We start from the raw sequence: 27,791 nt of genomic DNA, 5'->3' as shown, positions 1-27,791 counted from the left end.
ACTTGAACATTAAATGGCGTGAATATAGAATGTTATGAGTATCTGCAAGACTGGAAACCTCAGATCTTTAAGTATGTAAATAACAGATAGTTATTCCTGCTTTAAAGTCATGGGTGGAAATAAACTAAAGTGTGAGGTCCATTCTGAGTTCTGAATTGTTTATTGTACAAAACTAATAATGTGAATTTTTGGCACCTGAGACACTTGAAACTGTTGAAATGCAAGGATGATTAATTGATTGATGTGGAGTTAGTTCAAGTGGGTGTGGTCATCAAATTACCACTAAATTACTTTAATTACTGAATTAGCTTTGACTCTGACTTTGAACTATGTAGTAAACCAATGTCCAGTGCTTGTATGTGTGTTTAAGTTGAAGTGTGAATTGTGACTTGCCCATTGATTTAAATATTTACCGGTGATAGGTGTAATTGAAAGACATTTGAAGTGGAAAACTGTACATTTATTGTTTTGCATTTTTCCTTTCTTCAAATACTGACAGAGTTTATTTCATATAAGAACCTATCCTACTTTTTCAATAAAGTAAACTTTTTCAAAATGGCAGATGCTTTACACCCACAGTCGACTCTTTTGTATATTGAGGCTCCAGATGTAGCAACTCCAGTCTGGACACCTGCCCCACAAGCTCTTCAGCCTACTTAACCCTACACCCCCACTCAAATCAATACCATACAACCAATACAGCCAAGAGCCAATGTACATTTTGCTCCTTCAGACAAGGCCCGTAACACCATAACCACCTGGCGTGAGTTTGAGTCTTCCTTTCTTACCGCTTTCCTTTCTGAAGACTATGAAGATGAACTTGCAGAGCGAGTCAGAATTAGAACTAAAGGTGAGAGAGAGCCATTAGGGATTTTGCTTTTATGCACAGAGCACTGTGTAAAAGATGGTATCCTGTCTTGACTGAGCCGGAACTGGTCAAAATGATTTTGAAAGACATCAAGGCTTATTTAGCCAGCTACCTAGTCGAGTAACAACAGTGGAAAGACTAGTATGGCTGGGACAACAAATCGAGAAAGATCACTGGCAACAGCAAGTGCAAGACATTGTCAAACTGGGCCTGAAGAACCTAACCCTAGCCGACCTATAGATAAACCGCAAGTGCAGTGCTGGAGGTGCAAAGGGAATCATGCAGCTGGTAATTGCTCACAATTTGCCTTACCCTCTCAGTCTACTTCCCCTTCAGCTCAGCCTTCTACTAACATGCATCAACCTTTTCCTTCTGCAACCAGTGGGAAATCTACTAACAATGTAATATCAACTGCAAATACTGTACAGGTGAAATCAACAACTGCACATGAATCCGCTGTTGTACCTCAACAGTTAATCGTGCCTATCAAAATTGGCACCTGGGAGGTACAACCATTGTAGAAACTGGTGCAAGTTATACCCTAATCCATGAGTGCCTATGGAAAGACCTGGATTGCGCAGAAAGAGGCCTTCAGCCTTGGTCTCTTGAACATTTGTACTTAGCTAATGGAGAGATGGAAGTACCCCTAGGATGGCTGAATGTTTCAGTCCAAATGCATGATCAAGTGGGCACCCTACCTACTGCTGTGATAGCCACTAAAGGCCTTGCTTATTCAGTAGTCCTAAGACTAGACTTCATTTTCTTCAGCGGTATGCAAATAAATGTATCCTATGGGAAGTATTCCTTTAACACTGTCTCATGTAGATTACCTCTTTCAACCAGGACCTGCAAGTGTGCCGCAGATCGGATACCATCATCTGCAAAATGGAAAGCCACTCTACAATTTGCTTCCAAGTATCTCCCTGTTAAGTTCTATTCCTCCTTTAACCTCATACCTAACCTCATAGGTTGAAGCTGAGGATGATAACTCCCTTATTAATAAAGCAGTGGATGCAGCTCACTTACCATCTCATAAGAAGCATCAGTTAAAACACCTTTTGGAAGCTAATCCTTGAGTCTGTACCCTTTGTCTTGGACGGACTGATGTCTCCAGCATCGTATCTACACCCACCATTAAATACCCATAGAGCAACGGCTGTATCGACTTTCATCTATTAAACAAGCCATAGTCAGGGGGGCCTGAGTAGCTCAGCGAGTAAAGATGTGGACTACCACCCCTGGAGTCACAAGTTTGAATCCAGGGCATGCTGAGTGACTCCAGCCAGGTCTCCTAAGCAACCAAATTGGCCTGATTGCTAGGGAGGGTAGAGTCACATAGGATAACCTCCTCATGGTCGCTATAATGTGGTTCGCTCTCGGTGGGGCGCATGGTGAGTTGTGCGTGGATGCTGCGGAGAATAGCGTGAAGCCTCCACATGCGCTACATCTCCATGGGAACACGCTCAACAAGCCATGTGATAAGATGCGCGGACTGACCGTCTCAGACATGGAGGCAACTGAGATTCATCCCAAAAATTCCCAAAAAAGGATGAACATCTTTGATTCTGCATTGAATATCGCAAACTGAAAGCCATAACTGACAGTGACGCATATCTTATGCCAGACCTTACAGAAATCCTGGAATCCCTGTCAGGGTCGGCTATATTTTCAATGCTTGATCCTAATAGTGGATACTGGCAGGTAGCCATGGACCCTACAGTTAAACTAAAAACTGCTTTCACTACCCCCTCAGGACTGTTTCACTTTAATGTGATGCCCTTTGGCTAAAAAATGCTCTTGCCACCTTTCAACGGCTTATGGAGACTATCTTGGGAGAGTTACATGGTAAGAACTGCTTGTTTATATCGATGATATTATTATCTATTCACCATCAATTGCCCAGCACTTCCTTGATCTCCAAGCTGTTTGTCATAAGTTGCAAGAGGCCGGCCTGACAATTAACCTTACCAAGACTAAGTTCTGTCTGCAAGAAGTAACCTTCCTGGGGCATGTCATCAACCTTAAAGGCATTACAGCTGACCCTAGTAAAGTAGAGGCCATCTGTACTTACCCTGTGCTGAGAAACCTCAAGGAAGTTCAGCGGTTCCTGGGACTAGCCGGGTGGTACCACCGGTTCATGCCAAATTTTTCTAGGATTGCTGAACCACTTAATGCTTTAAAGAAGAAGGGCTGGGCTTTTCAGTGTTCGCCCCAATGCCAGCAGGCATTTGAGCAATTAAAAATGTGCTTAATGTCTCCACCCATCCTTGGTCATCCTAATCTAGAACATCCTTTCCTTGTGTATACAGATGCCAGCAAGACTGGACTGGGTGCAGTGTTGACTCAAAAGAGGGGACAAGGTGTGGAAGAGGTGATAGCCTACGCAAGTAGAACTCTTAACCGAGCTGAAGCAAATTACACTGTGACGGAGAAGGAATGTTTAGCCATAGAATGGGCATTAGACAAGTGGCAATATTACCTTGAGCTCAGGATGTTTATTGTTGTTACAGATCACTCTGCTTTACAGTGGTCGATGAACTCCCCCAAAACAACCAGCCATCTTATTCGAAGGGCCTTACAATTGCAGAAATTCGACTTCATTGTCAAATATCGAAAGGGAAAGTTGAATGTGGCACCTGATGCCCTTTCATTAATTACACCCCCTGCTAGTTGTAACTTGTATTCAATAAAAAGGATATGGAGGCACTACCAGTTTCTACTGAACAGATCTGGGAGGAACAGCACAGAGACCCGGAAAGTGCAAAAATATTCCATAATCTGGCCGAGAACAATGCGGACCAGAAGGAGAAGTGTGAAGTCAAAGGACACAAGCTTTAGCATAAAACTCACCTATTGGAGAACATCTACCACTACCAGATCTTCATTCCCAAAGGTCTTGTTCCTTTCATACTGCAACACTATCATTCATGTCACATAAGTGGTCATGTGAAGATTTACAAAACTTACAAAAGAATTCAGGATGTAGCATTTTGGCCTGGGATGTGGTCTGACATCAGACACTTCGTGAAAGGATGTGTGAAATGCCAAACCTTGAAATCTGACCACAGGAAACCTGCTGGGAAGATGCAGAAAATTACTACTAATCAACCAAATCAAATATTGGGAGTAGATATCATGGGTCCCTTGCCCAGTAGCACCAGTCAGAACAAATACTTTTTGGTATTTGTGGATTACTTTACCCGCTGGATAGAACTCTTCCCCATGCATAAAGTTACAGCCAAGATGGTAGCCACTTTTCTCAGGAAAGAGATCCTTACCAGATGGGGTGTCCCAGACTTCATTGTGTCTGACAGAGGTACACAGTTCATATCCACTATATTTAAGGAACTATGTGAAATCTGGAATGTAACAGCAAAAATGACCAGAGCTTACCACCCGCAGACTAATACAATGGAAAGGACTAATCGTATCCTTAAAAGTATGATTGCAGCCTATGTAGAAGACAATCACAGAAGATGGGACCAATATCTACCCGAATTAAGCTTCACCATCAACTTTGCTGTACAAGAAACCCCGGGAATGTCCCCTGCAGAACTTCATTTGGGAAGTTTACAGGGTCCGATGGACAACATTCTCAAATGCAAGGATCTCATATCTGATGCACCTATCTATGATGTAGTCCATCACTTGAACCAGTTACAGGCACAAGCAAGAGAAAACTGTAAGAAAGCACACATAAGATAAATTTGAAACTATAATAAGAACCGGTGTGATGTGCTATACAAAGATCAATTTCTGGGTAAGAAATTTTCCGCAATCTAGTGCAAAGGAAAACTTCACTGCTATACTTGCACTGAAATGGAAAGGTCCTTACCGGATAATACAAGGGAGGGGACCAGTAAACTATCAAGTTGCATTGGAGTAAACAGGTGAAGACATCCACATCATACAGGTCTGTAACCTAAAATCCTGTTTTCCCAACACCAAAGAATTAAAGACACAAGAAAAACTAAAAGTCTTTGACCTCTTCAAGGAATCCTTGGATGAGGAAGAGGAATTCTTAGGATTTTAATCTTCCCACATCTCACTAATAACCATGATTAATGCAGCAAAAGCAGAAATCTTATTATTATCAAAATTACAGTGACCACAATTCAATGGGATAATTAGGAGTCGTCGAAACACTGGAAGAAAGGGGAGATTGTGAAGGGAAATCAAGATAAAAGGAGAGAGAGTTAGAGAAAAAAGGAGAGAGATGAGAAGAAGAGAGGAGGAAAGAAGAGAAGAAACTGAGTTGTTAAGAGATGCTAAGCTAGAGACACAACACAACGTCAAGGAATATAATGCTCTCGCTGCAAACGAGATGACGAGATCATAGGTTAAGAAATTCACCTGGCTCTTCGCTGGCTGCATTGCTACAGAGAATGGTGGTCGAGATCGGATGGTGATTATCTCTAGATGCAAGGGCAACTCCGAGCCATGTGTGTGGGGCTGCGTGAGAGATGCGAAAATGGTGAGAGTGTCGTCTTTTCTTGTTGCTGGCCGTAAAGAGTCGGAAAGAGTGACTGTAAGCATCTGACTTCAGGTATGAGCCCAGATACACTTCCTCCTTGCCCTCTATAAGCCTGTTCATATCCTCCCCAAAGCTGACTCCAGTGTACTATATTTCTGCCTCACAGCTTTAGCTTGGCATGGGATAACACCCGCATTGACAAATAGCACAAATACACATCACACACAAATACACATTAAAGCCGGTAAAGGGTATTGTTTAATGGCAATGTGTCGTTTAAATGAATTATTTGTGGTTATTTTTTTATTGTGGACTATTAATTTACTGGGACTGAAAAGGGCTGTAGCACAGCCCAACAACCTTGTTGGGTAACCTTTCTAAAGAGAAGGACTTACATTGTTTTGTTTCCCTGCTGGTTTTTATTGAAGGCAGGAGATATTTTGGTAGTATTTTTGTGTTTGATTTGTGTGACATACATTTATGTTTTTGTACTTCCTTTGTTTTTTTCTTGAATGAAAACAAACCTGTTTCAGAAGTGAATGCATGTATAGAAAAATCACACCTCCCAGTAAGGAGCTAAGTAAAAGTCTTTATTTCCTATTCAACACAGAGTGTGTAAATTGTTTATGTCCCAATTTTCTTTTAATTATTTGTGATGGCAGTGAGCGCTATCTGGGTAAGCTTGGTGTTCTACATACATAAATATCAGGTTAAACTGTAGATGATTTAGTCTAGTCAATGTCTCATTTTGAGTCTGCCACTGTTACATATGTTTTAGGGTTATTGTACATCTCTGATATTACAATACTGATAACATTTCAGGGTTTGTACCAAAAATGTGGCTCCAAAAATTCTAAACCAAAGGGATAAAAAAGCTTTTTTATGCATGTGCTCTGTTTTCTCCTTGCCATTTGTGGTTGATTTTTATGTGCACCATTTGGAGATGTAAATGTTGGGTCATTCATGACTGGGTGTGACCACGGCAGCATAGAGAAAACTGTCATGCCCACTCAAGTTGCTGCAGTTGGCCCAGAGATTCAGATGGTTTAATGCCTTTGGTTTAGGAGTTTGGGCAGCTGTGCTTAGGTGATCAAAAGCCAGGATTTACCCTTCTATGGTTTGGTTGGATTCAACATGGATCAACTAAACCATCTGAGAAGGTTATCTGAATTTCAATTTCTACTAAGCAGCAGGCTGGAAATGTAAAACACATTAAGGGGATCTTCTGATTTTTAAGGATTTACAGTCCATGAACCCTTAAAAATGAAAAGACCCATAACTTATTCTGAGTCATAAAATCTGCTTGCTTGGAGTGATAAAATTTCATATGTTAAATGCATAAAGTAGACTTTAAAAACAAAAAAAAAGTATAACTCTGGTTAGTTTATGCCCACAAGTAGTTTTTCCTGATTTAAGTTAGGTATGTAGCAATGTTTGAGGGAAACACTTAATGCTGTAAATCTTCTTAGTTCAATTTCTGTTCCCCTGGAGCTAGGTAGAACTCAGCTGCATTATTTATAGGATTATGGTGTATATGCCTGAAGTTTTCAGTTAATGAGAAACAAGGTTTTGTACAATGAATTAAATATTGGCTATAAGAACACAAAACTTCAATAAACATTTAGAAACCAACAATAAACTATTTATAAATTTTAATGTTTGATTAACATTTTTGTATAATCAGTATTGGTATTGTGTTTGGTCGCATCTTGATGTCTAAAATAAAATCTGGGTCCTGAAGCAAAACCATTCGAGAACCACTACTTTATATTAAGTATAAATTAATGTATCAGAAAGAATAGGCATAGCTGCCAATGTATTTCATTGGTGGATTTAATTCTTGACTATCATGTACAGTAGATGGTATATTTCCATATAGCATCAGCTTTCATTGATAATGCAGGATTCAGTGTCAGCTGAGAGCTGAAAACCATGTTTATACTCATTGTAAATGAACCATATTTAATGTAGTCTGGACTGTATTTTCTTTTACCCTGCATACTGTAGTTATGTTCATGGTTTTCAGGGATGAGGGCATGTCACACAACCTGTCCATGATGGTATCTGCCTAATCTGGCCAGTTTCTACCAAGAGACAGCCCAGCTAATAAATGTATGTTAAAAAATATTTCCAAATGGTACATTGTCATTGTGGGAACCATGAAAATGTCCAGTTTCTTAGGGTGCTTTCAAACTTGGTTTGATTGCTTGATCCGAACCAGAGTTTGTTTCCACCTCCCTAAATATCAAATACGGTTGGTTAAAACTACGATCAAAGAACATATTCAAATCAGCTATAAAATCATGTTCAAATCAGACACACAGAGGAGGTGCTGTGAAGTTCTCATCCTTGGGTATGTAATCGCTTTTTCAAGTTTTCTGATCATCAGTTATTTACTTTTAAATCTGCATGTAAGTTTAAACTCTGTTCGGCGGGTGATTGACTTATGAGAGGTGGAGCTTCGCTGCCATCCGGGATGAATCAGGACAGCGTTTTAAACCTCAAATGCGAGGTGGTTTTGACTACCTCTGTATGTGCTTTTTGTGACCCAGTAACAAACATTTTCCACCCCGTTTACATATATATTTGGTGCTGACCATTTGCAAAAGGATCATCAGAAATTCGTCTTTTTACCAGCTGTAAACAGGGCCGCAAATGACTGCAGCCAGAGCTAGGGAATTCCATAGAACATCCCATTCATTTGAATAGAGTTGCATATCTGCTAAATAATCTTTATAATGCTAAATTATTCAGCGTGCATGGCTCATAATAAGATATTAGCATATCTTAAGGTGATTGATATATATAAGGAGGTACTCCTTCCACATACGTGGACCACCCGGTGCTAGAGCTCCTTTGTTGGGCATTCCAATCCTCACTTTATTTCAAAGAAGTGGCCCGTCTCAGCTAAATTGTCTCTGGTAAGACTACCTTCAGATGCAGCAGCCATGTATATCTGATACACAATCTAAGTGGCTGGATTTTCTAGAACAAGTGCAATTGACCTTGTATTACCTATGACATTGTTGTGTTGATTACAGCCGAGCCTTTAGAGGAGTAAAGCTTTAGCATAAATAGCAGAAGTGATGCTTCATTTACTGTTGTGCATGCCAGCTAAGGAATTGTTACCCAAGTTACTAAATGGATAATATTCAAGATGTCTCTCAGAGATCAGGCATTATATACTTCATATGATTCGCAGCACAAACTCCAGACAGCGTGCGTGGTCACAACAAGGCGTGGAGAGAGATTGGAGTTTTTTTTAACTCAGATCATCACAGCCGCTAGGATGTCAGCCTTCCGGGACATCTCCTTCATCTAACTATTTTAATCACTCAATGAATTGACCGCCTTCAGCTAATCTCAACTGTTCACACAACCATGCTCGTCATGAACTAGAATGGTGCATGCTGCTACTAGAGAGTGAAACTGTAGAAACCGAGCAATTTCAACCTATATTGGCGCATTCTATGACTTGAGTTCTGAGAAATGAAAAAATAAACTCCAGTCATAGAATGCGCCAATATAGGTTGAAATTGCTCGGAACCTGGGAAGGAGTAGGGATGCGCTGTCGTGGACTCCTCGCCACTGCCATCCACCCAAAGGAGCAGCCGCGGCCGTCCGAGCAATATTTTTTCTCTCTCTCCTCTCTCTCTCTCTCTCTCTCTCTCTCTCTCACACTGTCGCTCTGCCTCGTTCTTTCCCTCTCCTCTTTTCCCTCCCCTTGTCTCCCTCCCAGGGCTTGAGGAAGGTGGGAAAAGCCTGCCAGCAGGTGCAGCTGGAAGGGCAAATATGGGGTGGGTAGAGTCACGTTGGGTTAACCTCATCATGGTCACTATAATGTGGTTCTCACTCTCAGTGGGGTGCGTGGTGAGTTGTGCTTGGATGCCGTGGAGAATAGCGTGAAGCCTCCACATGCGCTAGGTCTCCGCAGTAACGCGCTCAACAAGCCACGTGATAAGATGCGCAGATTGATGATCTCAGATGCGGAGGCAACTGAGATTCGTCCTCTGCCACCCGGATTGAGGCAAGTCACTACGCCACTATGAGGATTTAGAGCGCATTGGGAATTTGGCATTCCAAATTGGGGAGAAAAGGGGAGAAAATCTGCGAAAAAGAAACTGCGCGCTCTTTTAGTGCTGGCTCCGCCTAGTGGCTGGAGTTTATTTTGTAGAGTAACACACCTTCAGGACAGTATTATGGATGAATCTATATGCTCGTTGTGCTTATTCTGCCTATTGGGTGGAGTTTGTTTTGTGGAGTATTTATTGTAAAGTCATTGGAGTAAGTCATTTGCTTGCACTCATGTTGCAGCAGAGTGGACCGACTCACTGAACATTTGCTTTACTGTTTGAGAAATTTGCATGCTTTTTTTTTCCTGGTTCCACCTAGCGGCTGGAGTTTATTTTGTGGAATGTCACACCTTCAGGACAGTTTTATGGATGAATCTACATGCTCTTTGTGTTTATTCCGCCTATTGGCTGGAGTTTGTTTTATAGATTATCTTTTGCTGTGTAATTCTGTCTCACAAAATTTTTATAGAAACAACGGACTTGAGCAATCCGATGGCAAAGTTGTTGTGGGGGTTCTCGTAGGCATGCACGGACTGTTTGAGTTTGGAGGAATGGACGCCAGTTGGCGTTGTTGTGCACAGGATTAATGCGCATGTTTTTCTTTTAACTGTTTGTTTTGTTCCGGGGGATGTTCGGGTTTTGTGGGTTGCACTAATGTTGGAATGTGGTCTTTATAATCTTGTTTTTGACATACTATCAATTTTTTCTTATATGTCAAAATGTAAAATGTTAATATGAGTGGATTGTCTCTCTCCACATGGAATAGGAATGGGTTGGGGCACCCCATAAAAAGGAAGGAAGGTTATTTCTCTTTTTTTATCTCCTTTTCTCCCAATTTGGAATGCCCAATTCCCACTACTTAGTAGGTCCTCGTGGTGGCACGGATACTCACCTCAATCCGGGTGGTGGAGGACAAGTCTCAGTTGCCTCTGCTTCTGAGACCATCAATCCGCGCATCTTATCAAGTGGTGTGAGGAGGAGGAGGGTGGGGTCGGGCTGTGACTATGCACTATAGAGGGATAAAGGCAGCCGGATACGGCAGTTCGGGAGAGAGAGAGCCACACGCAGCTGCCATGTGTGCGTTTATGTTTGTCTTTATGTTTTAATTTTACATTAAATATTACTTTGACTGTTCAGCCAATTTCTGCCTCCTCATTGCCCATCCTTATACTGTTACATTGGTGCCGAAACCTGGGAAGGAGTAGGGATGCGCTGTCATGGACTCCTTGCCACTGCCATCCACCCAAAGGAGCAGCTGCGGCCGTCCGAGCAATATTTTTTCTCTCTCTCCTCTCTCTCTCTCTCTCTCTCTCTCTCTCTCACTGTCGCTCCACCTCGTTCTTTCCCTCTCCTCTTTTCCCTCCCCTTGTCTCCCTCCCAGGGCTTGAGGAAGGTGGGAAAAACCTGCCAGCAGGTGCAGCTGGAAGGGCAAATATGGGGTGGGTATTTTTTTATAGTGCTGTCTCGAGTAAGAGCAGGGGAGTCATTACGCTGATAAGTAAACATCTACAATTCAAATGACTCAAACAGAGTAAAGATAAATTAGAAAGAGTCATTCTTGTTGTTTTAGATGAAATTCAGGGACAAAGTCTTATTTTGGCTGATATTTATGCACCTAACATTGATGATCAGGGCTTTTTTATTGATCTTGAAGGGATTTTGCAAGCTGCTGGCACCCCTCATGACATAATATTGGGAGGAGACTTTAATCTTTTGATGGACTCAGTCATTGATCATAGTGAAGCAAAAATGTGCAAGCCCTCTAGAGCAACACTTCACAGGATGTGTAAAAATCTTGGTCTTACAGATATTTGGAGACTTTTGAACCCATTTGGTAGGGACTATAAAAAAATTTTTCATCATTCCATAACATTTACTCTAGATTTTTTATTTTTTATTTCTAAGCCCCTCATTTCATCTGTTGTTGATTGCTCAATTGGAAACATTTTAGTCTCAGATCATGCCCTGGTGTGTTTAGAGGTGTTGCCACATATGGAGAAAAAGAAATCAAATAGTTGGCGCTTTAATGTATCCCTTTTGCAAAATCCTGAATTCCAACAAATGCTAAAGGCTGAAATCAGTGTCTATATGGAGACCAACTGACCAATTGGAAGGGAAGATTAAAAGTGCCGAGGCAGAGCTGAAGCGCCGAATGTCGTCTAATTGTCTTAAGGAATTGACCCGATTGAAATACAGATACGATACTATTTTGTCATGGAAGGTGGAGTTTTGGCTATTCAGAGCAAGAGTTGGGGGACAAGGCAGGGAAACTGTTGGCTAGATATATAAAATGCGTAATGTGTTTCATCAGAAAGTACGTAGAGGACGTCATTCCAACCAGAACATCACGGATCTATCCGAACCAGAAGCCATGGATTAATAGCGATGTTCGCGCGGCACTTAATGCGCGGACCTCCGCTTTTAATTACGGGAATGCGGAGGAGCAAAAACAAGCCAGTTATGCCCTCCAAAAAACTAGCAGAACAGCAAAACACCAGTACAGGAACAAGATTGAAGGACAGTTTAACACCACCAACTCTAGAAGCATGTGGCAGGGAATTAACATCATCACGGACTTTAAAGGGAATAAAAACTCCACCATGAACACCTCTGCCTCTCTCCCGGATGAGCTAAATACTTTTTATGCTCATTTTGAGGGAAATAACACCACACTCGTGGAGAGAGCTCTCGCGGCCGAAGCTACAGAGGTTAGTTCACTCTCCGTCTCTGTAGCGAATGTAACCTGATCCTTCCGACGGAAGAATATCCGCAAAGCCGCGGGTCTAGACGACATTCCGGGCCACGTCATCAGAGCGTGCGCAAACCAGCTGGCTGGTGTTTTTATGGACATTTTCAACCTTTCCCTCTCTTTGTCTGTAGTCCCCACATGCTTTAAAATGTCCATCATTGTGCCTGTTCCAAAGCAATCAAAAATCACTTGCTTAAATGACTGGCATCCTGTTGCTCTGACCCCCATCATCAGCAAATGCTTTGAGAGACTAATCAGAGATTACATCTGCTCTGTGCTGCCTCTCTCTCTAGACCCATTGCAGTTTGCTTACCGCAACAACCGCTCCACTGATGATGCCATTGCATCTACAATACACAATGCTCTCTCCCACCTGGAAAAAAAGAACACTTATGTGAGAATGTTGTTTGTAGACTACAGCTCAGCATTAAACACCATAGTGCCCTCCAAGCTAGATGAGTAACTCCGGGCTCTGGGCCTAAACAGCTCGCTGTGCAGCTGGATCCTGGACTTCCTGTCAAGCAGACGCCAGGTGGTTAGAATAGGCAGCAACATCTCCTCATCACTGACCCTCAACACTGGAGCCCCGCAGGGCTGTGTTCTCAGCCCACTCTTGTATTCCTTGTACACATGACTGTGTGGCAACACATAGCTCCAATACCATCATTAAGTTTGCTGATGACACGACGGTGGTAGGTCTGATCACTGACAATGATGAAACAGCCTACAGAGAGGACATGCACACTCTGACACACTGGTGTCAGGAGCACAACCTCTCCCTCAATGTCAGTAAGACAAAGGAGCTTGTGGTGGACTTCAGAAGAAAAGACAGAGAACACAGTCCCATCACCATCAATGGAGCACCAGTGGAGAGAGTCAGCAGCTTCAAGTTCCTCGGTGTCCACATCACTGAGGAACTCACATGGTCAATCCACACTGAAGTCGTTGTGAAGAAGGCTCATCAGCGCCTCTTCTTCCTGAAACAGCTGAGGAAGTTTGGAATGAACCGCCACATCCTCACACGGTTCTACACCTGCACTGTAGAGAGCATTCTGACTGGCTGCATCTCTGCCTGGTACGGCAATAGCACAGCCCACAACCGCAAAGCACTGCAAAGGGTGGTGTGAACTGCTAGACAAATCATCGCAGGTGAGCTTCCCTCCCTCCAGGACATATATACCAGGCGGTGTGTGAAAAAAGCTTGGAGGATCATCAGAGACTCCAGCCACCCGAGCCATGGGCTTTTCTCACTGCTACCATCAGGCAGGTGGTATCGCAGCATCAGGACCCGCACCAGCTGACTCCATGATAACTTCTTCCCCCAAGCAATCAGACTTTTGAACTCTTGATCTCCCACGATCAAAATACATCAGCACTGCACTTTATTACTCTTATATCTCACACCAGACTGTCATAAATTATATTATTATTATATTATATTCTCTCTTAACAACTTACTATCAACCGACAGCCTGAATGTCAATACAGTACAACACAACCTACTGTACATTCTATATATACTATATATACTTATTTTTATTGAATAATGTGTATCTATATTGTGTGTATTGTATACTGTACAATGTATGTTATTATTTGAATATTGTGTTGTGTGTAATTATGTGTATATTAGACTTTAAATTGTGTTGTGTTAATTTGATGTTATTGTAAATTGGTATATGTCTCATCACTGTCACGACTGCTATGTTGATCGGAACTGCACCCAAGAATTTCACACACCATTGCACTTGTGTATATGGTTGTGTGACAATAAAAGTGATTTGATTTGATAAAACAGAGAAAAAAAACTTTTTCTACCATTCCCTCAGTGAAATCTGCTGGTGGTGAAATGTTTACCTTGGCCATTGATATTAATAATGCTTTTAAAGGATTCTATCTGGATCTCTATAATTCCATGTATTCATCTGCTGATGAAGATATTAGAAACTTTTTGAAACCATTAGAACTTCCTAAACTGATGACTGAGCAAAAAAATTCTCTTGATTCTGAGATAAACTTGGAAAAGCTTGGCGAGGTAATCAAGGCCTTGCCTACAGGCAAGGCTCTGGGGCCAGATGGCTTTTCCACTGAATTTTTTAGATCTTATGCTACAGAACTGGCTCCTGTTGCTAGAAGATTATATGGAATCATTAAAGAATGGAAAGCTTCTGCCAACCATGACACAAGCTCGGATCAGTCTGATTATTAAAAAGGACAAAGATCCAAGCGAGTGTAAGAGTTACCATCCAATTTCTCTGATCCAGCTAGACATTAAAATATTGTCAAAAATGTTATCTAACCGATTAAGTAATACACATCTACATCTCTTATACATGTAGATCAGGTGGGGTTTATTTGGGGCCGTAGCTCTTCTGATAACATTAGGCATTTCATCAATATCATGTGGTCAGTGGCGAGGAGGATGATTTTCCAGGGGTGGTGGCAGGAGATGTGGCGCATAAGCTTTTGCTTTGTGCAGATGATATTTTATTATTCATCTCTGACCCTACTAGATCTATGCCTTCACAGAATTATTAATTCCTTTTCTAAGTTCGCAGGATACAGAGTTAATTGGTCTAAATCTGAAGCTTTGGCTCTGACAGCATACTGCCCGGTAACGGCTTTTCAGCCAGGCGCCTTCCAGTGGCCCAAACAGGGTATTAAGTATTTGGGTATTTTATTCCAAGCAAATCTGTGTGATTTAGTTAGTTAATTTTGACCCTTTAATAAAAAAAAATATATATATATATTTTTTAACAATTTTATTGATTCCAAAGATAAAACATACAAACACAACATAAAAAACGGAATCAATTATTCAAATTACCCCCCGCCCCCCCCAAACATGCACTACTGTTAATGCAACAAATGGATCATCAAAATAAAATAAAGACAAAAAATACATAAAAAAACAAGATATACATTCAAACAAAATCAATAAAACACATACCCAACTAAACTACAAATCCTTCTCCACAGCCACTCCTCGAGAAGCTTCCAAAAAAGCCAAATAACCCCCCCCCCCCCCCACCCCCAACTTCCTGACAAACAAATCCCATTTCCCCAGCCTTATTAAAAAATCTCCTCAAACACCGCCACCTCGCCCATCTTCCCGCACCATTCCCTAAATGAGGGTGCCCCAGCTGACTTCCAACCCATGAGGATGATTTTCCAACCAATCATGACTCCGGCTAGGACCGAACTTTTTAAAAATTTGTCCTCAATATGTGTCGACCCATCGCCCAGGATACAGAGTCTGGGGCTAAATTAAAGTTCAGTGTTCAACACCTCACACATAAAGTTCTGAACCCCCAACCAAAATTCTTGGATCTTTACATATCCACAAAATACATGTATTGTGTCCCTGTCTTCTGATTGGCACCACCAGCAGGTGGGTGTGTCCTTAAGACCCAACCTATACAATCTAGAAGGGGTCCAGAAGACCGATGCAAAATCTCAGATTGCATCAGACGAACCCTTGCATCTCTAGATGTAGACTTCATGCTTTTTAGGATCCTAGCCCACACTCCCTCCTCCAATACCAAGTTTAAATCTTTCTCCAATAATATCTTGAGAGAAGACGAAGCTCCATCCCCCAGACTACTCCCAAATATAGTACAGAGCAGGTGGCGCAGCTGTAAATACCTAAAGAACTGGGATCTAGGAATCTTAAAATGTTGAACCAAATTATCAAAAGGTCTCAGTACTCCACTTTCATATAGGTCACCAAGTGTAGTAACCCCCCTCCCAATCCACTCTGACCAACAGAAAGGGGACTTATTAATATGTAATTTAGGGTTCAGCCATATGCTTGAGGCAACATTTAAATAAATGTCCGAATTAAACATTCTGGACACTTTTGTCCAAATGCGAGATAACGGGGTGTGACTTAACTTCTCTGGTTAGTTTGATCGAAAGGCTTTGCAATGGTGAAATAGGGGCAAGGACTTCCTGTTCAGTATGAAACCAGGGATGGGCTCTCTCAGGTGGAAGCGACCAATGAGCCAAATGTCTGAGACTGAATGCATAATAATAAAACAAAATCTTGTGTAGGCCTAGCCAACATTTGTCAATCGGCCTATGTAACTTATTGAAATGTAATCTGGGATGCTTACCATTCCAAATAAAGGACTTCACTATGCTATCAAATTGTTTGAAATAAGAGAGGGGGACATCTACAGGGAGAGATTGTAGCAGGTAGTAAAATTTTGGAATACAATTCATTTTAATAACATTAACCTTCCCAATCATAGATAAATGTATGATTGTGCGAAAATGGAGCGCCAATCCTGCAAGGAAAAACCCGTAGATGGTAGTCGTGATGACAACCGTGCACACAGGGTATGTGACCCAGGGAGGAAGGAAACTGCTCTTTTGCTGAACTGTTGGGTACCGCAGCCACTTGGGCATGCAGCGAAATCAAACAAAAAGGCAACAAAAGATTTTCCACCTGGCCCTCCACCGGGGATGGAGTGGTCTTCTTACCAGCTCCAGGTGAGTGGGTTTCTTCGTCCCTGGGTTGCCCGTCTCAGGGGCGCATTGACGACCTCCGTGGGTTCTTAGCAGCTGACTGTGAGACAGGTGGCATCTGCTTCCTGCGGTGGGCTCCACGCCAGGTCTGGGCCAAAGGGGTGCCCTTGGCGACGAGCAGACGGGGTGCAGGATCTTGAGCAGCGCCGGGGCAGGATGTGCCGGATAGCCTCCGTCTGCTGCTTCACCGCCGAGAACTGCTGGGCAAAGTCCTCGTTGGTGTCGCTGAATAGGCCAGCCTGGGAAATGGGGGCAGCAAGAAACCGTGTCTTGTCGGCCTCACCCATCTCGACCAGGTTGAGCCATAGGTGGTGCTCATGGAGCACTAATGTGGCCATCGTCCACCCGAGAGACCGCACCGTGAACTTTGTCGCTCGGAGAGCGAGGTCAGTCACCGAGCGCAGTTCCTGCATCAAATCTGGGGCAGAACTACCCTCGTGCAGTTCTTTCAACGCCTTGGCTTGGTGGATCTGCAAGAGAGCCATGGCATGCAGGGCAGACGCGGCATGTCCAGCAGTGCTGTAGGCTTTAGCCGTCAGGGATGACGTGAACCTACAGGGCTTGGACGGGAGCTTAGGGCGTCCGCGCCAGGTGGCGATGCTCTGTGGGCATAGGTGCACTGCGAGCGCCTTATCCACCAGAGGAATCGCCGTATAGCCCCTGGCTGCCCCGCCATCGAGGGTAGTGAGAGCGTGAGAGCGGGGGAACTGCGGAATCGGGGCCGGGCAGTAAAAGGTGCCTCCCACGATTTTGTCAGCTCCTCGTGCACTTCCGGGAAGAAAGGCACTGGAGTGGGGCGTGGCTGTTTTGAGCGGCGCCGCGAGCCCAGGAACCAATTATCAAGCCGCGAGGGTTCAGGTGAGAGCGGAGGGTTCCACTCTAACCCGACACTCGCGGCCCCCCAGGAAAGCATGTCCATCATTTCGGCATCAGCCTGTGACTGGGCAATTGTCCCTGAGGGGGGAGCCCAGCTGAGGCTTCTGCATCCGACTGGACAAGCCCGCTCTCCGATGCTGCGCTCGAGAGCTCATCATCTTCGCAGGCTCCGAACAAGAAGCCAGACTCGGCATGAGATGAGCCGGCGGACTCATCCGGAAGCCCGACTGGGGCAGACGAGCGTGCTGGGGAATGGGAGGTCCGCGGGGGTATACCCGGCGGAGGCAATCCCACTGGGTTCCCCGAATCGCCCCCAGTGCTAGCCGCACTGGCCTCATACCCATAGGTAGAAGGACCGAGGCGGGGAGCTGCTGGGGTGGCTAGCAAGCCGCGACTGCAACGTTGCCATGGTCATGTTCTCGCAATGAGAACATGAACCATCCACAAACACTGCCTCCATGTGGGTCGCGCCCAGACTTGAAAGACAGCGATCATGACCATCCGAAGTTGAGAGATAACGACCGTAACCAGGAATAACACACAATCGGAAAGACTTTAAAAAGATGTTCCGTGTGTGCCGCTCTTTTAGAGAAATATACTCTTTTAGAGGAAAAGACTCTATCAGAAAATATACTCTCTTTGTTTTCTGCCGAAGCGCCCAGGGGCGTTCTCTGCAGTGCGCCGTCAGATCCAGCAGAGGTGAATGAACAGTAGGATTCAGCTCAGTAAGCATGACTGTTCGGCTCCGAAGAGAAAATCTGAATGAGTGGTTGCATACCAGCTCCTTTTATACCTGTATGTCCGAGGGAGTGGCATGCAAATACAATTTGCCAATTTTCATTGGCCTTTTATCAAAGACCAGAGGTGTCTCGGGCTCCCAAGAGTGACCCCTAGTGTCACTACATCGACACAACGTTGAGTGAGTGACAGATAGGGAATCTATTCTAGAATAAATCTTATGGACTGATGAAAAAAATGTATAGTCCCTACCAGATAAGTTCAAAAGTCTCCAAATATCTGTAAGACCAAGATTTTTACACATCCTGTGAAGCGTCAATGTTGCTCTAGGGGGCTTGCACACTTTTGCTTTACTATGATCAAGGACTGAGTCCATCAATAGATTAAAGTCTCCTCCCAATATTATTTCATGAGGGGTGCCAACGGTTTGCAACATCCCTTCAAGATCTATAAAAAAGCCCTGATCATCAGCATTAGGCGCATAAATATTAGCCAAAATCAACCTTTGCCCCTGAATTTCAGTCAAAATAATAATGACGCTTCCCAATTTATCATTAATCTGTTTGAGAAATTTGAATTGTAGATGTTTATTTATCAATATAATGACTCCCCTGCTCTTACTTGAGCCAGCACTGAAGAAAACATGTCCACCCCATATCTTCCCAAATTTTCAGCTTCCTGCAGGGAAAGATGAGTTTCTTGAAGAAACACTATATCATATTTCTTACGTTTAAGAAAAGAAATAACCTTCCTTCTTTTTATGGGGTGCCCCAACCCATTCACATTCCATGTGGAGAGAGACAATCCACTCATATTAACATTTGACATTTTGATACAATAGAAAAAATAAATTGTGTGTCAAAAACAAAATTATAAAGAAATTAGTGCAACAATAAAACCCTGAACTTCCCCCTGAACAAAACAAACATAAAAAAGAAAAATGTGCGCATTAACCCCACGCATGACAGCGCCAACCAGCGTCGATCCCTCTAAACTCAAAGAGTCCATGCACGCCTACGAGAACCCCCGCAACAACTTTGCCGTTGGATTGCTCAAGCCCGGTGCTTCTATACAAATTTTGTGAGGCAAAATTTCATAACAGAAAATACTTTGTAAAACAAACTCCAGCCAATAGAAGGCATAAGCACAAAGAACAAGCAGATTCATCCACAGCTGTCCTGAAGGTACGTTCCTCCACAAAACAAACTCCAGCCACTAGGCAGAACCAGCACAAAAAGAAACAAAACAGGCATCCCGGTTCCTCGGATGGTCAAGTGTATATTTAATGAGTCGAGTTGACTCAGAGGCCACATAAGAAACACACCATGATTTCCTCAGTCCATCAACTCTATAAAAGACATCGCTTGTTGTAGGCATGTAGATATTTTGTGGTCATCCTTATCACTGGCCAGGAACTTCAGTGTAAAAGCGATCTTCCATCAATACAAAATTTTCTTGAAGGAGTGTCACTCCACAAAACAAACTCCAGCCGCTAGGTGGAACCAACACAAAAAGAAACAAAAATGGTGCCCAGCTTCCTCAGACAGCCAAGATTAAGTACAGCGAGTCAACCCACTCACATGAGAAACACCAAATGGCTTACTCACTCCAAGTATTTATGAAGGACAGTGCTTGCTTGGGGCATAAAAATACTTTGTGGCCATCCTTAGTATTTATACTCAGTTTGGCCGGGAACATCAGTGCAAAAGCGATCTTCCATTGATGTAAAAGTTTCTTGCATTCCTTGAATCGATCACATTTCTCTCTTGTTGAATTCGTAAAGACTGGGAACAAGAACATTTTGTGATTTTTCCAAGAAAGCTTTCCTTTGCTCCTCACCTCGCTTAGCACAAGATCTTTATCGGATGATCTCAGGAATTTGGCCAGGATTGATTGGGGCCTGTCTCCCTCAGCTGATCTATGATCCGGAACCCTGTGAGCTCGCTCGATTTCCAGCTTATGGCCTGTTATGTCGAGCAGACTCGGGAAGAGCTCATCTAGGAATTTCACCATATCTCTGCCCTCCTCATGGTCAGGAATTCCAACAATTTGGATGTTATTCCTGCGGCTCCTATTCTCAAGATCTTCAAGTTTTTCAAGAACATGTTCCAAATCAACTTTGGTCACCAGCGGATTATCAGATAATTTCCTCTCCGATGACTCCAGATAATCAATCCGCTTCTAAACATCTGCCGCTCTTGAAACCAACTCAGAGAATTTTGTTTCCATCGCCGTAATCGATCGACATATTACAGCGAGATCTTCTAAGTCAGCAACAACTTTCGTCAGCATCACAAATATGTTGGACAGTTGATGCTGGATTTCTCCCGCTGCACCATTCAAATCGAGTCCCTGGTCCGCAGGCCCATCAGAGGTTTCAGCTTGAGCACGTAAGTGTCTTTTAATATCTCCAGACCCTGAGGATTTTGAATTTTTTGACATATTGACTTCAAAGAGCAAATATGTAGCAGGGTGTATCAAATCTCACCGGATTATAACACAAAAATAACAAAAAACTAGCAAAGTGCGCAGAGCTCATCACCTACACGTCCGCTCCTCGCATGGCGTCACATAATTAAATGGTTTTTGAGCAATGTGGGCAGGTGGGCTTCATCACATTTATCTATGATTGGGAAGGTTAATGTTATTAAAATGAATTGTATTCCAAAATTCAACTACCTGCTACAATCTCTCCCTATAGATGTCCCCCTCTCTTATTTCAAGCAATTTGATAGCATGGTGAAGTCCTTCATTTGGAATGGTAAACGTCCCAGATTCCACTTCAGTAACTTACATAGGCCGATTGACAAAGGTGGGCTAGGCCTACCCAAGATTTTGTTTTATTATTATGCATTCGGTCTCAGACATTTGGCTCATTGATTGCTTCCACCTGAGAGAGCACCTCCCTGGTTTTGTATTGAACAGGAAGTTTTTGCCCCTATTTCGCCATTGCAAAGCCTTTCTATCAAACTACCCGGAGAAGTGAAGTTACACCCCGTTATCTCGCATTTGCACGCGGTATGGACAAAAGTGTCCAGAGTGTTTAATTCAGACATTTATTTAAATGTTGTTTCGAGCATATGGCTGAACCCAAAATTATGTATTAATAAGTCAGTTTTTGCTGGACAGAGTGGATTGTGAGGGAGGTTAATAAGCTCAGTGACCTAAATGAGAGTGGAGTTTTGAGATCCTTTAAAAATATGGTTCAACATTTTGAGATTCCCAGGTCTCAATTCTTTAGGTATTTACAGCTGCGCCACCTGCTTTGTACTATTTTTGGGAGTAGCATACACCCCCCCTAAAGCGGCAGATACTCTGGGAGTGGTGATTACTGCTTTTGGAAAAGGTCATGAGGAATCAGTGTATTACTCCCTGCTAATTCAGAGTCTGGGGGATGGAGCTTCAACTTCTCTCAAGAGATTATGGGAGAAAGATTTAAACTTGGTATTGGAGCAGGGAATGTGGGCTAGGATTCTAAAAAATGTCAAGTCTACATCTAGAGATGCAAGGGTGTGCCTTAAGCATTTTAAGATTTTACATCGATTCTACATGACCCCCTCTAGATTGTATAGGTTTGGTCATAAAGACACACCCACCTGCTGGCGATGCCAATCAGAAGATGGGGATAGATCCCATATTTTTGGCGGTGTGTTAAGATCCAAGATTTTTGGTTGAGGGTTCAGAGTTTTATGTGACGTATTGGACACTCAAATTACATTTTGCCCCAGACTCTGTATTTTAGGTGATGGGGCGGTCATTAATATAGGGGATAAATACATAAAAAATCAGTTATGATCGGCAGTCAGGTCTACTGTGTGTATATATATATATATATATATATATATATATATATATATATATATATATATATATATATATATATATATAATTATTATTATTATTATTTTTTTTTTTATTCTCAAGTTGGACCACAGGGATATTTGTTGAGGGTCAGGGTGGGGTTGGGGATTGGGAGGGGGAAAGGGAATAATGGAGGTTAAAAGTTGATTCGGTGTATATATGTTTGCTTTTCTGTTTAATTTGTGTGAATCAATAAAAGTGTTAATTGGAAAAAAGAAGAGGTTCTGAGATTACTGGGAATACCTCTTTTAAGAGCTTAGTTGGTATTTGACCTATCATACATGTTGTGGAAGTTTTGTTAGCTCTTCATGACCTATGATAGCGAAGGATTGAAGTTGCTCGTGATCAAAGTTATGAGACACTGTTTTCTGAGGTGCTGTGACAGTTGATTGCATAGTTACAATTTTATTTCTGATTATTTCAATTTTATCAGTAAAGAAATTCATGAAGTCATTAGTATTGTGCTGCAACGGAATATCTGGTTCAGTCGATGCCTAATCAATTTAGCCACAGTACTGAATAAACACCAAGGATTATTGTGGTTATTTTCTATGAGTTTGCTAAAATATGCTGGCCTGGCAGCTTTTAGTGCCTGTCTGTAGCTACAGACACTATCCTTCCATGCACCACAAAATACCTCTAATTTTGTATTCTTCCACTTGCACTCCATTTTCTGAGCTGCTCTCTTGAGAGCATGAGTGTGATCATTGTACCACGGTGCGAGGCTTTTTTCTTTAATTTTCTTTAATCGAAGGGGGGCGATACTATCAAGAGTGCTAGGGAAGACAGCATTTATACTTTCTGTTATTACATCAAGTTCTTCTAGACTTTTTGGCTTACTGAGTATGTGAGACAATTCTGGAAGATTATTAGTGAAGCTGTCTTTAGTGGTCGAAAGAATAGTTCTAACTGAACGATAGCTTGGTGTAGATTGAATGACATTAGCTGATCGCAACAAGCAAGAGACGAGGTAATGATCTGAGATGTCATCGTTCCTCGGTAGAATTTCTATAGTATCAACATCAACACCATATGACAGAATTAAATCTAGCATATGATTATTGTGATGAGTTGGTCCTGTCACATTTTGTTTGACTCCAAGAGAGTTGAGAATATTGATAAATGCTAATCTCAATGTGTCATTTTCATTATCTATGTGAATGTTGAAGTCACCAACAATTAAAGCTCTATCTACAATAACTACTAGATCTGATAAAAAATTTGCAAATTCACTAAGGAAACTAGAGTAAGGCCCGGATGATCTATATACTGTAGCAAGGGCAAAAGACGACCGAGATTTTTTATTTATATCTGACGGTGTCATATTAAGCATTATTAGTTCAAAAGACTGAAACTTATATCCTGTCCTCTGAGTAACACCAAAAACTTCACTGTAAATTGTAGCAACACCTCCTCCTCGACCCTTCAGACGGGGCTCATGTTTATAACAATAACCTGGGGGAGTTGATTCATTTAAACTAATATATTCATCTGGTTTAAGCCAGGTTTCAGTCAAATGAAGTGTATCCAAACAATGATCTGTATTAATTTCATTTACAATTAGTGTTTTGGTAGAAGGAGAGCTAATGTTTAGTAGCCCTAACTTTATATGATGTTTATATGATTTTTTTTTTCTTTTTTCTTTTTCAAGTTTGAACTTAATAAAAAAAAATTCTAAATGATTTGGTGAGAGTTTTGACACAGCCTCTATGTGATATCTAGGTGATACAGTCTCTATGTGTTGTGGTTTATGTGACCTGTGTGACGTCTCAAGGCAGCTAGCAGACATTCAGATTAACCAGATTGTCTGCTTCCTGACCTGGGCCCCAGTTAGTCAAATACTAATCTATATTAAGATTATGAGCCAAATTACTAGAGAGGAGAATGGCACCTTCCTTGGAGGGATGGAGTCCGTCTTTCTTTAGCAGGTCAGGTCTACCCCAAAAACTCTTCCAATTGTCTATAAATCCTATGCTATTCTCTGGACACCATTCAGACATCCAGCCATTCAGTGACACTAATCTACTATAAACCTCATCACCACGATGAGCAGGGAGGGGGCTAGAGTATATTACAGTGTCTGGCATCATTTTTGCAAGTACACACACCTCTTTAACATTATCTTTAGTGATCTCCAACTGGCAAAGCCAGACATCATTAGTGCCGACATGAATAACAATTTTAAAAATCTACGTTTAGCATTAGCCAGCACTTGTAAATTTTATCTGATGTCAGACATCCGAGCCCTGGCTGGAGTCTCTATTTCCACGTTTCTTACAATAGAATCACATTATTAGGGCTCTTTCAATATGATTCTCAGTGGGTGCATCACTGAGTGAGGAGAATCGATTGGAAACCCTAACAGGAATGGGAGAGTGGTGTCGCTTTGCTGAACGAGTATGCCGCCGAGACGTCACCCAGTCACCCTACGGTGAGGGCTCTTCAGCCAGAACCAAAGTGTGTGTGTTGCTTACTGTACTACCCGCATCTGAAACAGTATCTACTGGTTTCTCTTTCTCACTGACCTCCACTTGCTTTCGGATGCGTGTCTCTAACTCATTAACCTTCTCTGTCAGTCTGACTAATTCCTTACATTTGTCACATATGAATCCCTCACTGCTGATGGAAGAAGCTATAGTAAACATGTGGCATGCAATGCAGGAAGAAATAACATGAGCGGATGCCATGACTTACTGCAATTATTTGTTGTTGTTGTGGTTATTCTTGAGCGGCGAGGGTTTGAGATCGATGTGGTTCCTAATCAGCAGATGTTTGAGATTGATGCAATAATCCGTGTAAAACAGAGTGGAGAAAACGAATGCATGCAGTCGAGACGCGAGATGTAGGCAAACGGGTAGCATGCTACCACCCCCTATCAAATGATATACTTCCCGATGGGTTACCTCAATTCTCCAAGAGAATTATACCTCAAGGTGCTGTAAGAAACATAGCATACGATAAATCCACAGCTGAACTATTCAATCAGCATTGTCTTTTCCATCCGTACTCCAAGATACCAAAATGAGCTTTAAACACCAACCCGAGCAGGATGAGTCACATTTCCCCGCAGCTGGAAAAATAGAGGGCTGCCTCTCTGCTGCTTTCTCCATGAGGGGCATGCTGCCCTCTCCCCCACTGCTAAAAAAAAGGGGAGGGGCACCCCTCTGCTGCTTTCTCTACAAGGGGAAAGCTGCCCTCTTCCCTGAGGCTAAAAAATGGGAGGGGCACCCCTCTGCTGATTTCTGTACAAGGGGCATACTGTCCTCTCCCCCGCTGCTATAAAAGGGGAGGGGCACCCCTCTGCTGCTTTCTCCTCGAGGGGCAAGCTGCCCTCTCCCCCTATGATGGGAGGAGGGGCACTCCTCTGCTGCTTACAGGCACATCACTTTCTGCCTTTTGTTAACTATCTCTCTCTCCTCAGTAGCAGCCACGTCGGTATGGTTTGGGGGGTCGTTAGGCAATTTGGAGCTGCTCAACTTAATTTACAGTGTTTTTGGGGAGGTTCTTGTAGAGCTTCCCTCTACTTCCCTTAACTGCAGGAGAAGACCCCCCCCCCCCCCATAATGGAACAATACCGCCAAAGCTAAATTATTGTATCTAACATACAATAAATTGTTTATTGCCAAAGTGGTCCTGGCAAAAAAATGCATTATACCATAATGATTGCAATCGGCAGCCTCTAAAAATGCTAATTATATGTTGTCACAAGTGGTTCACTTCCGTGATTTGGTACAATTGCGTACATATCAACAGCGAACCTTACCAGAGGTCACATGAACCATACCCCAGACCACCTTTTCAAACAGACTTGGGTGCGGTTTGCGGGTGCACACCTGACTTTGGAAAACAGTGTTTACAACATTGACGTCATTCGAACCCGGGTGCACACCAGAAGTGCCAGTGTGAAAGCACTCTTTATGTGAGTAGAAAGTTATGTAGAGTTTAGAACATCATTCTTGAAAAAAAAAAAAAAAAAAATTCCTGTAAACTTAATTTCCTAACTTCTTTATTAGTTTTCACTCTCATAAAAATAAAATGTAAAGAAATTTCCCAACTTCCTTATTAGTTTTCACTCTCAGAAAAATACAATTTAAAGAATTTTTCCAACTTCTTTATCAGTTTTCTCTCTCAGGATTTTTTAAAATCTATTTTAAAGGATGAAAAAACAATGTGGTTACACTATATTTTACAGTGCCCTTGTTAAACATATTACATATATTGACCCTTACCCTAACCCTAAACCTATAGTAAGTACATGTTGTTAATTAGTAATAATCAGTAATTACTTGTGTAAATACTCTGTAACAAGGACACCATAAAATAATGTGTAACTAACAATGATGCACTCCAAATGTTTTCTCTTAACATTGTGAGAATCTACAACAAATACTAATAACCAATGCTGGGTGTAATCCGATTACAAAGTCATTAGTTAAATTTTTTTGTCAAAAAGAAGTGTAACACATCTGATTTAAAATTCTTGTAATCTCATTAGTTACTGACTTTCAATTAATTTGATTACTTTTAAGTACATGACTAAGGTTACATATTCCTAAAATATTATTTATACAATAGTATTTATGTTGAATATATTTAAAAAATGAGTTATGTTCATATGTATGGCTGTTTGCATTTCAGTTGAAGGGTGTGCACCCCCTAACAAGTCCTTGTAAAGGAGAAACATGAGGTGCTGAGTGTATGACTTGTTACAACAATTAACAAGGAGAAAATATAGACATTATTTTGAATTTTTTGAACAGAAAAGTGTTTTAGAAAGTAACTTAATAACTTAATAACTTACCCAACACTGCTAATAACATCGAATGTTGCAGTAACATAATTTTAATATTTGTTCCTTACCTTTACATAATGCTAGTCAAATTAGTTGGAACGTACCCTGTAAGGTGGTTTTAAAAGAGTTTTACTGGATGCAAAGCCTTTGACGTCAACAGCTAAACATATGGGAATCATTTTCTCCTGCTTTTAAATAGTTGATAAGTCTATATATTTTGCTATCCTACCTATGCATGATTTTATGGCTAGTTGCATTTTATTATTTGCATTTAGCATCATTTTTTCCATGCTGTTCTCAATTTAAAACAGACCTGTAACCCATTTGTGGGTCACGACCCACCAGGAACCACTGATCAGGAACTGTCCTAATCATTTTTATTAAGTGTTTTAGAAGAATCATAGCAGGATAAAAATACCACTGGGTATTAAATAGCACGTATATGATATCCTCCACTTTAAAATAATCACCTTGAATGCTTCCCCTCAAAACTACATTTAATCTTGCACTCATAGTGAGAGGAGATCTCATTGGAATAGTAAGCTCAATTCTCAGTTCTTTAAGTGATGACAAGCAGACAATGGTGTTTAAAATGCCAGTATGGTGGAAATTAATTTTAAGCACTTTCACAGGTCCATTCCCTTCTGACCACAACTTGACAGCATTTCATTGTACACAATTTGAGTCACTGATCAAAGTGACAGTGATATAAAACCCCTACTCAAACGATATTTACAATTCAGCTCTCTAGTGTTCTGATTCCTTGTGAAATCACCTCTAATGAGTTAAAGGCCCGACCCATCAGCAAACATGGGGGGATTCAAAATCGA

This window comes from Myxocyprinus asiaticus, chromosome 38 (genome assembly GCF_019703515.2).
Source record: "Myxocyprinus asiaticus isolate MX2 ecotype Aquarium Trade chromosome 38, UBuf_Myxa_2, whole genome shotgun sequence".
Lineage (NCBI taxonomy): Eukaryota > Metazoa > Chordata > Actinopteri > Cypriniformes > Catostomidae > Myxocyprinus > Myxocyprinus asiaticus.
Note: the sequence above shows the minus strand (reverse complement) of the source record.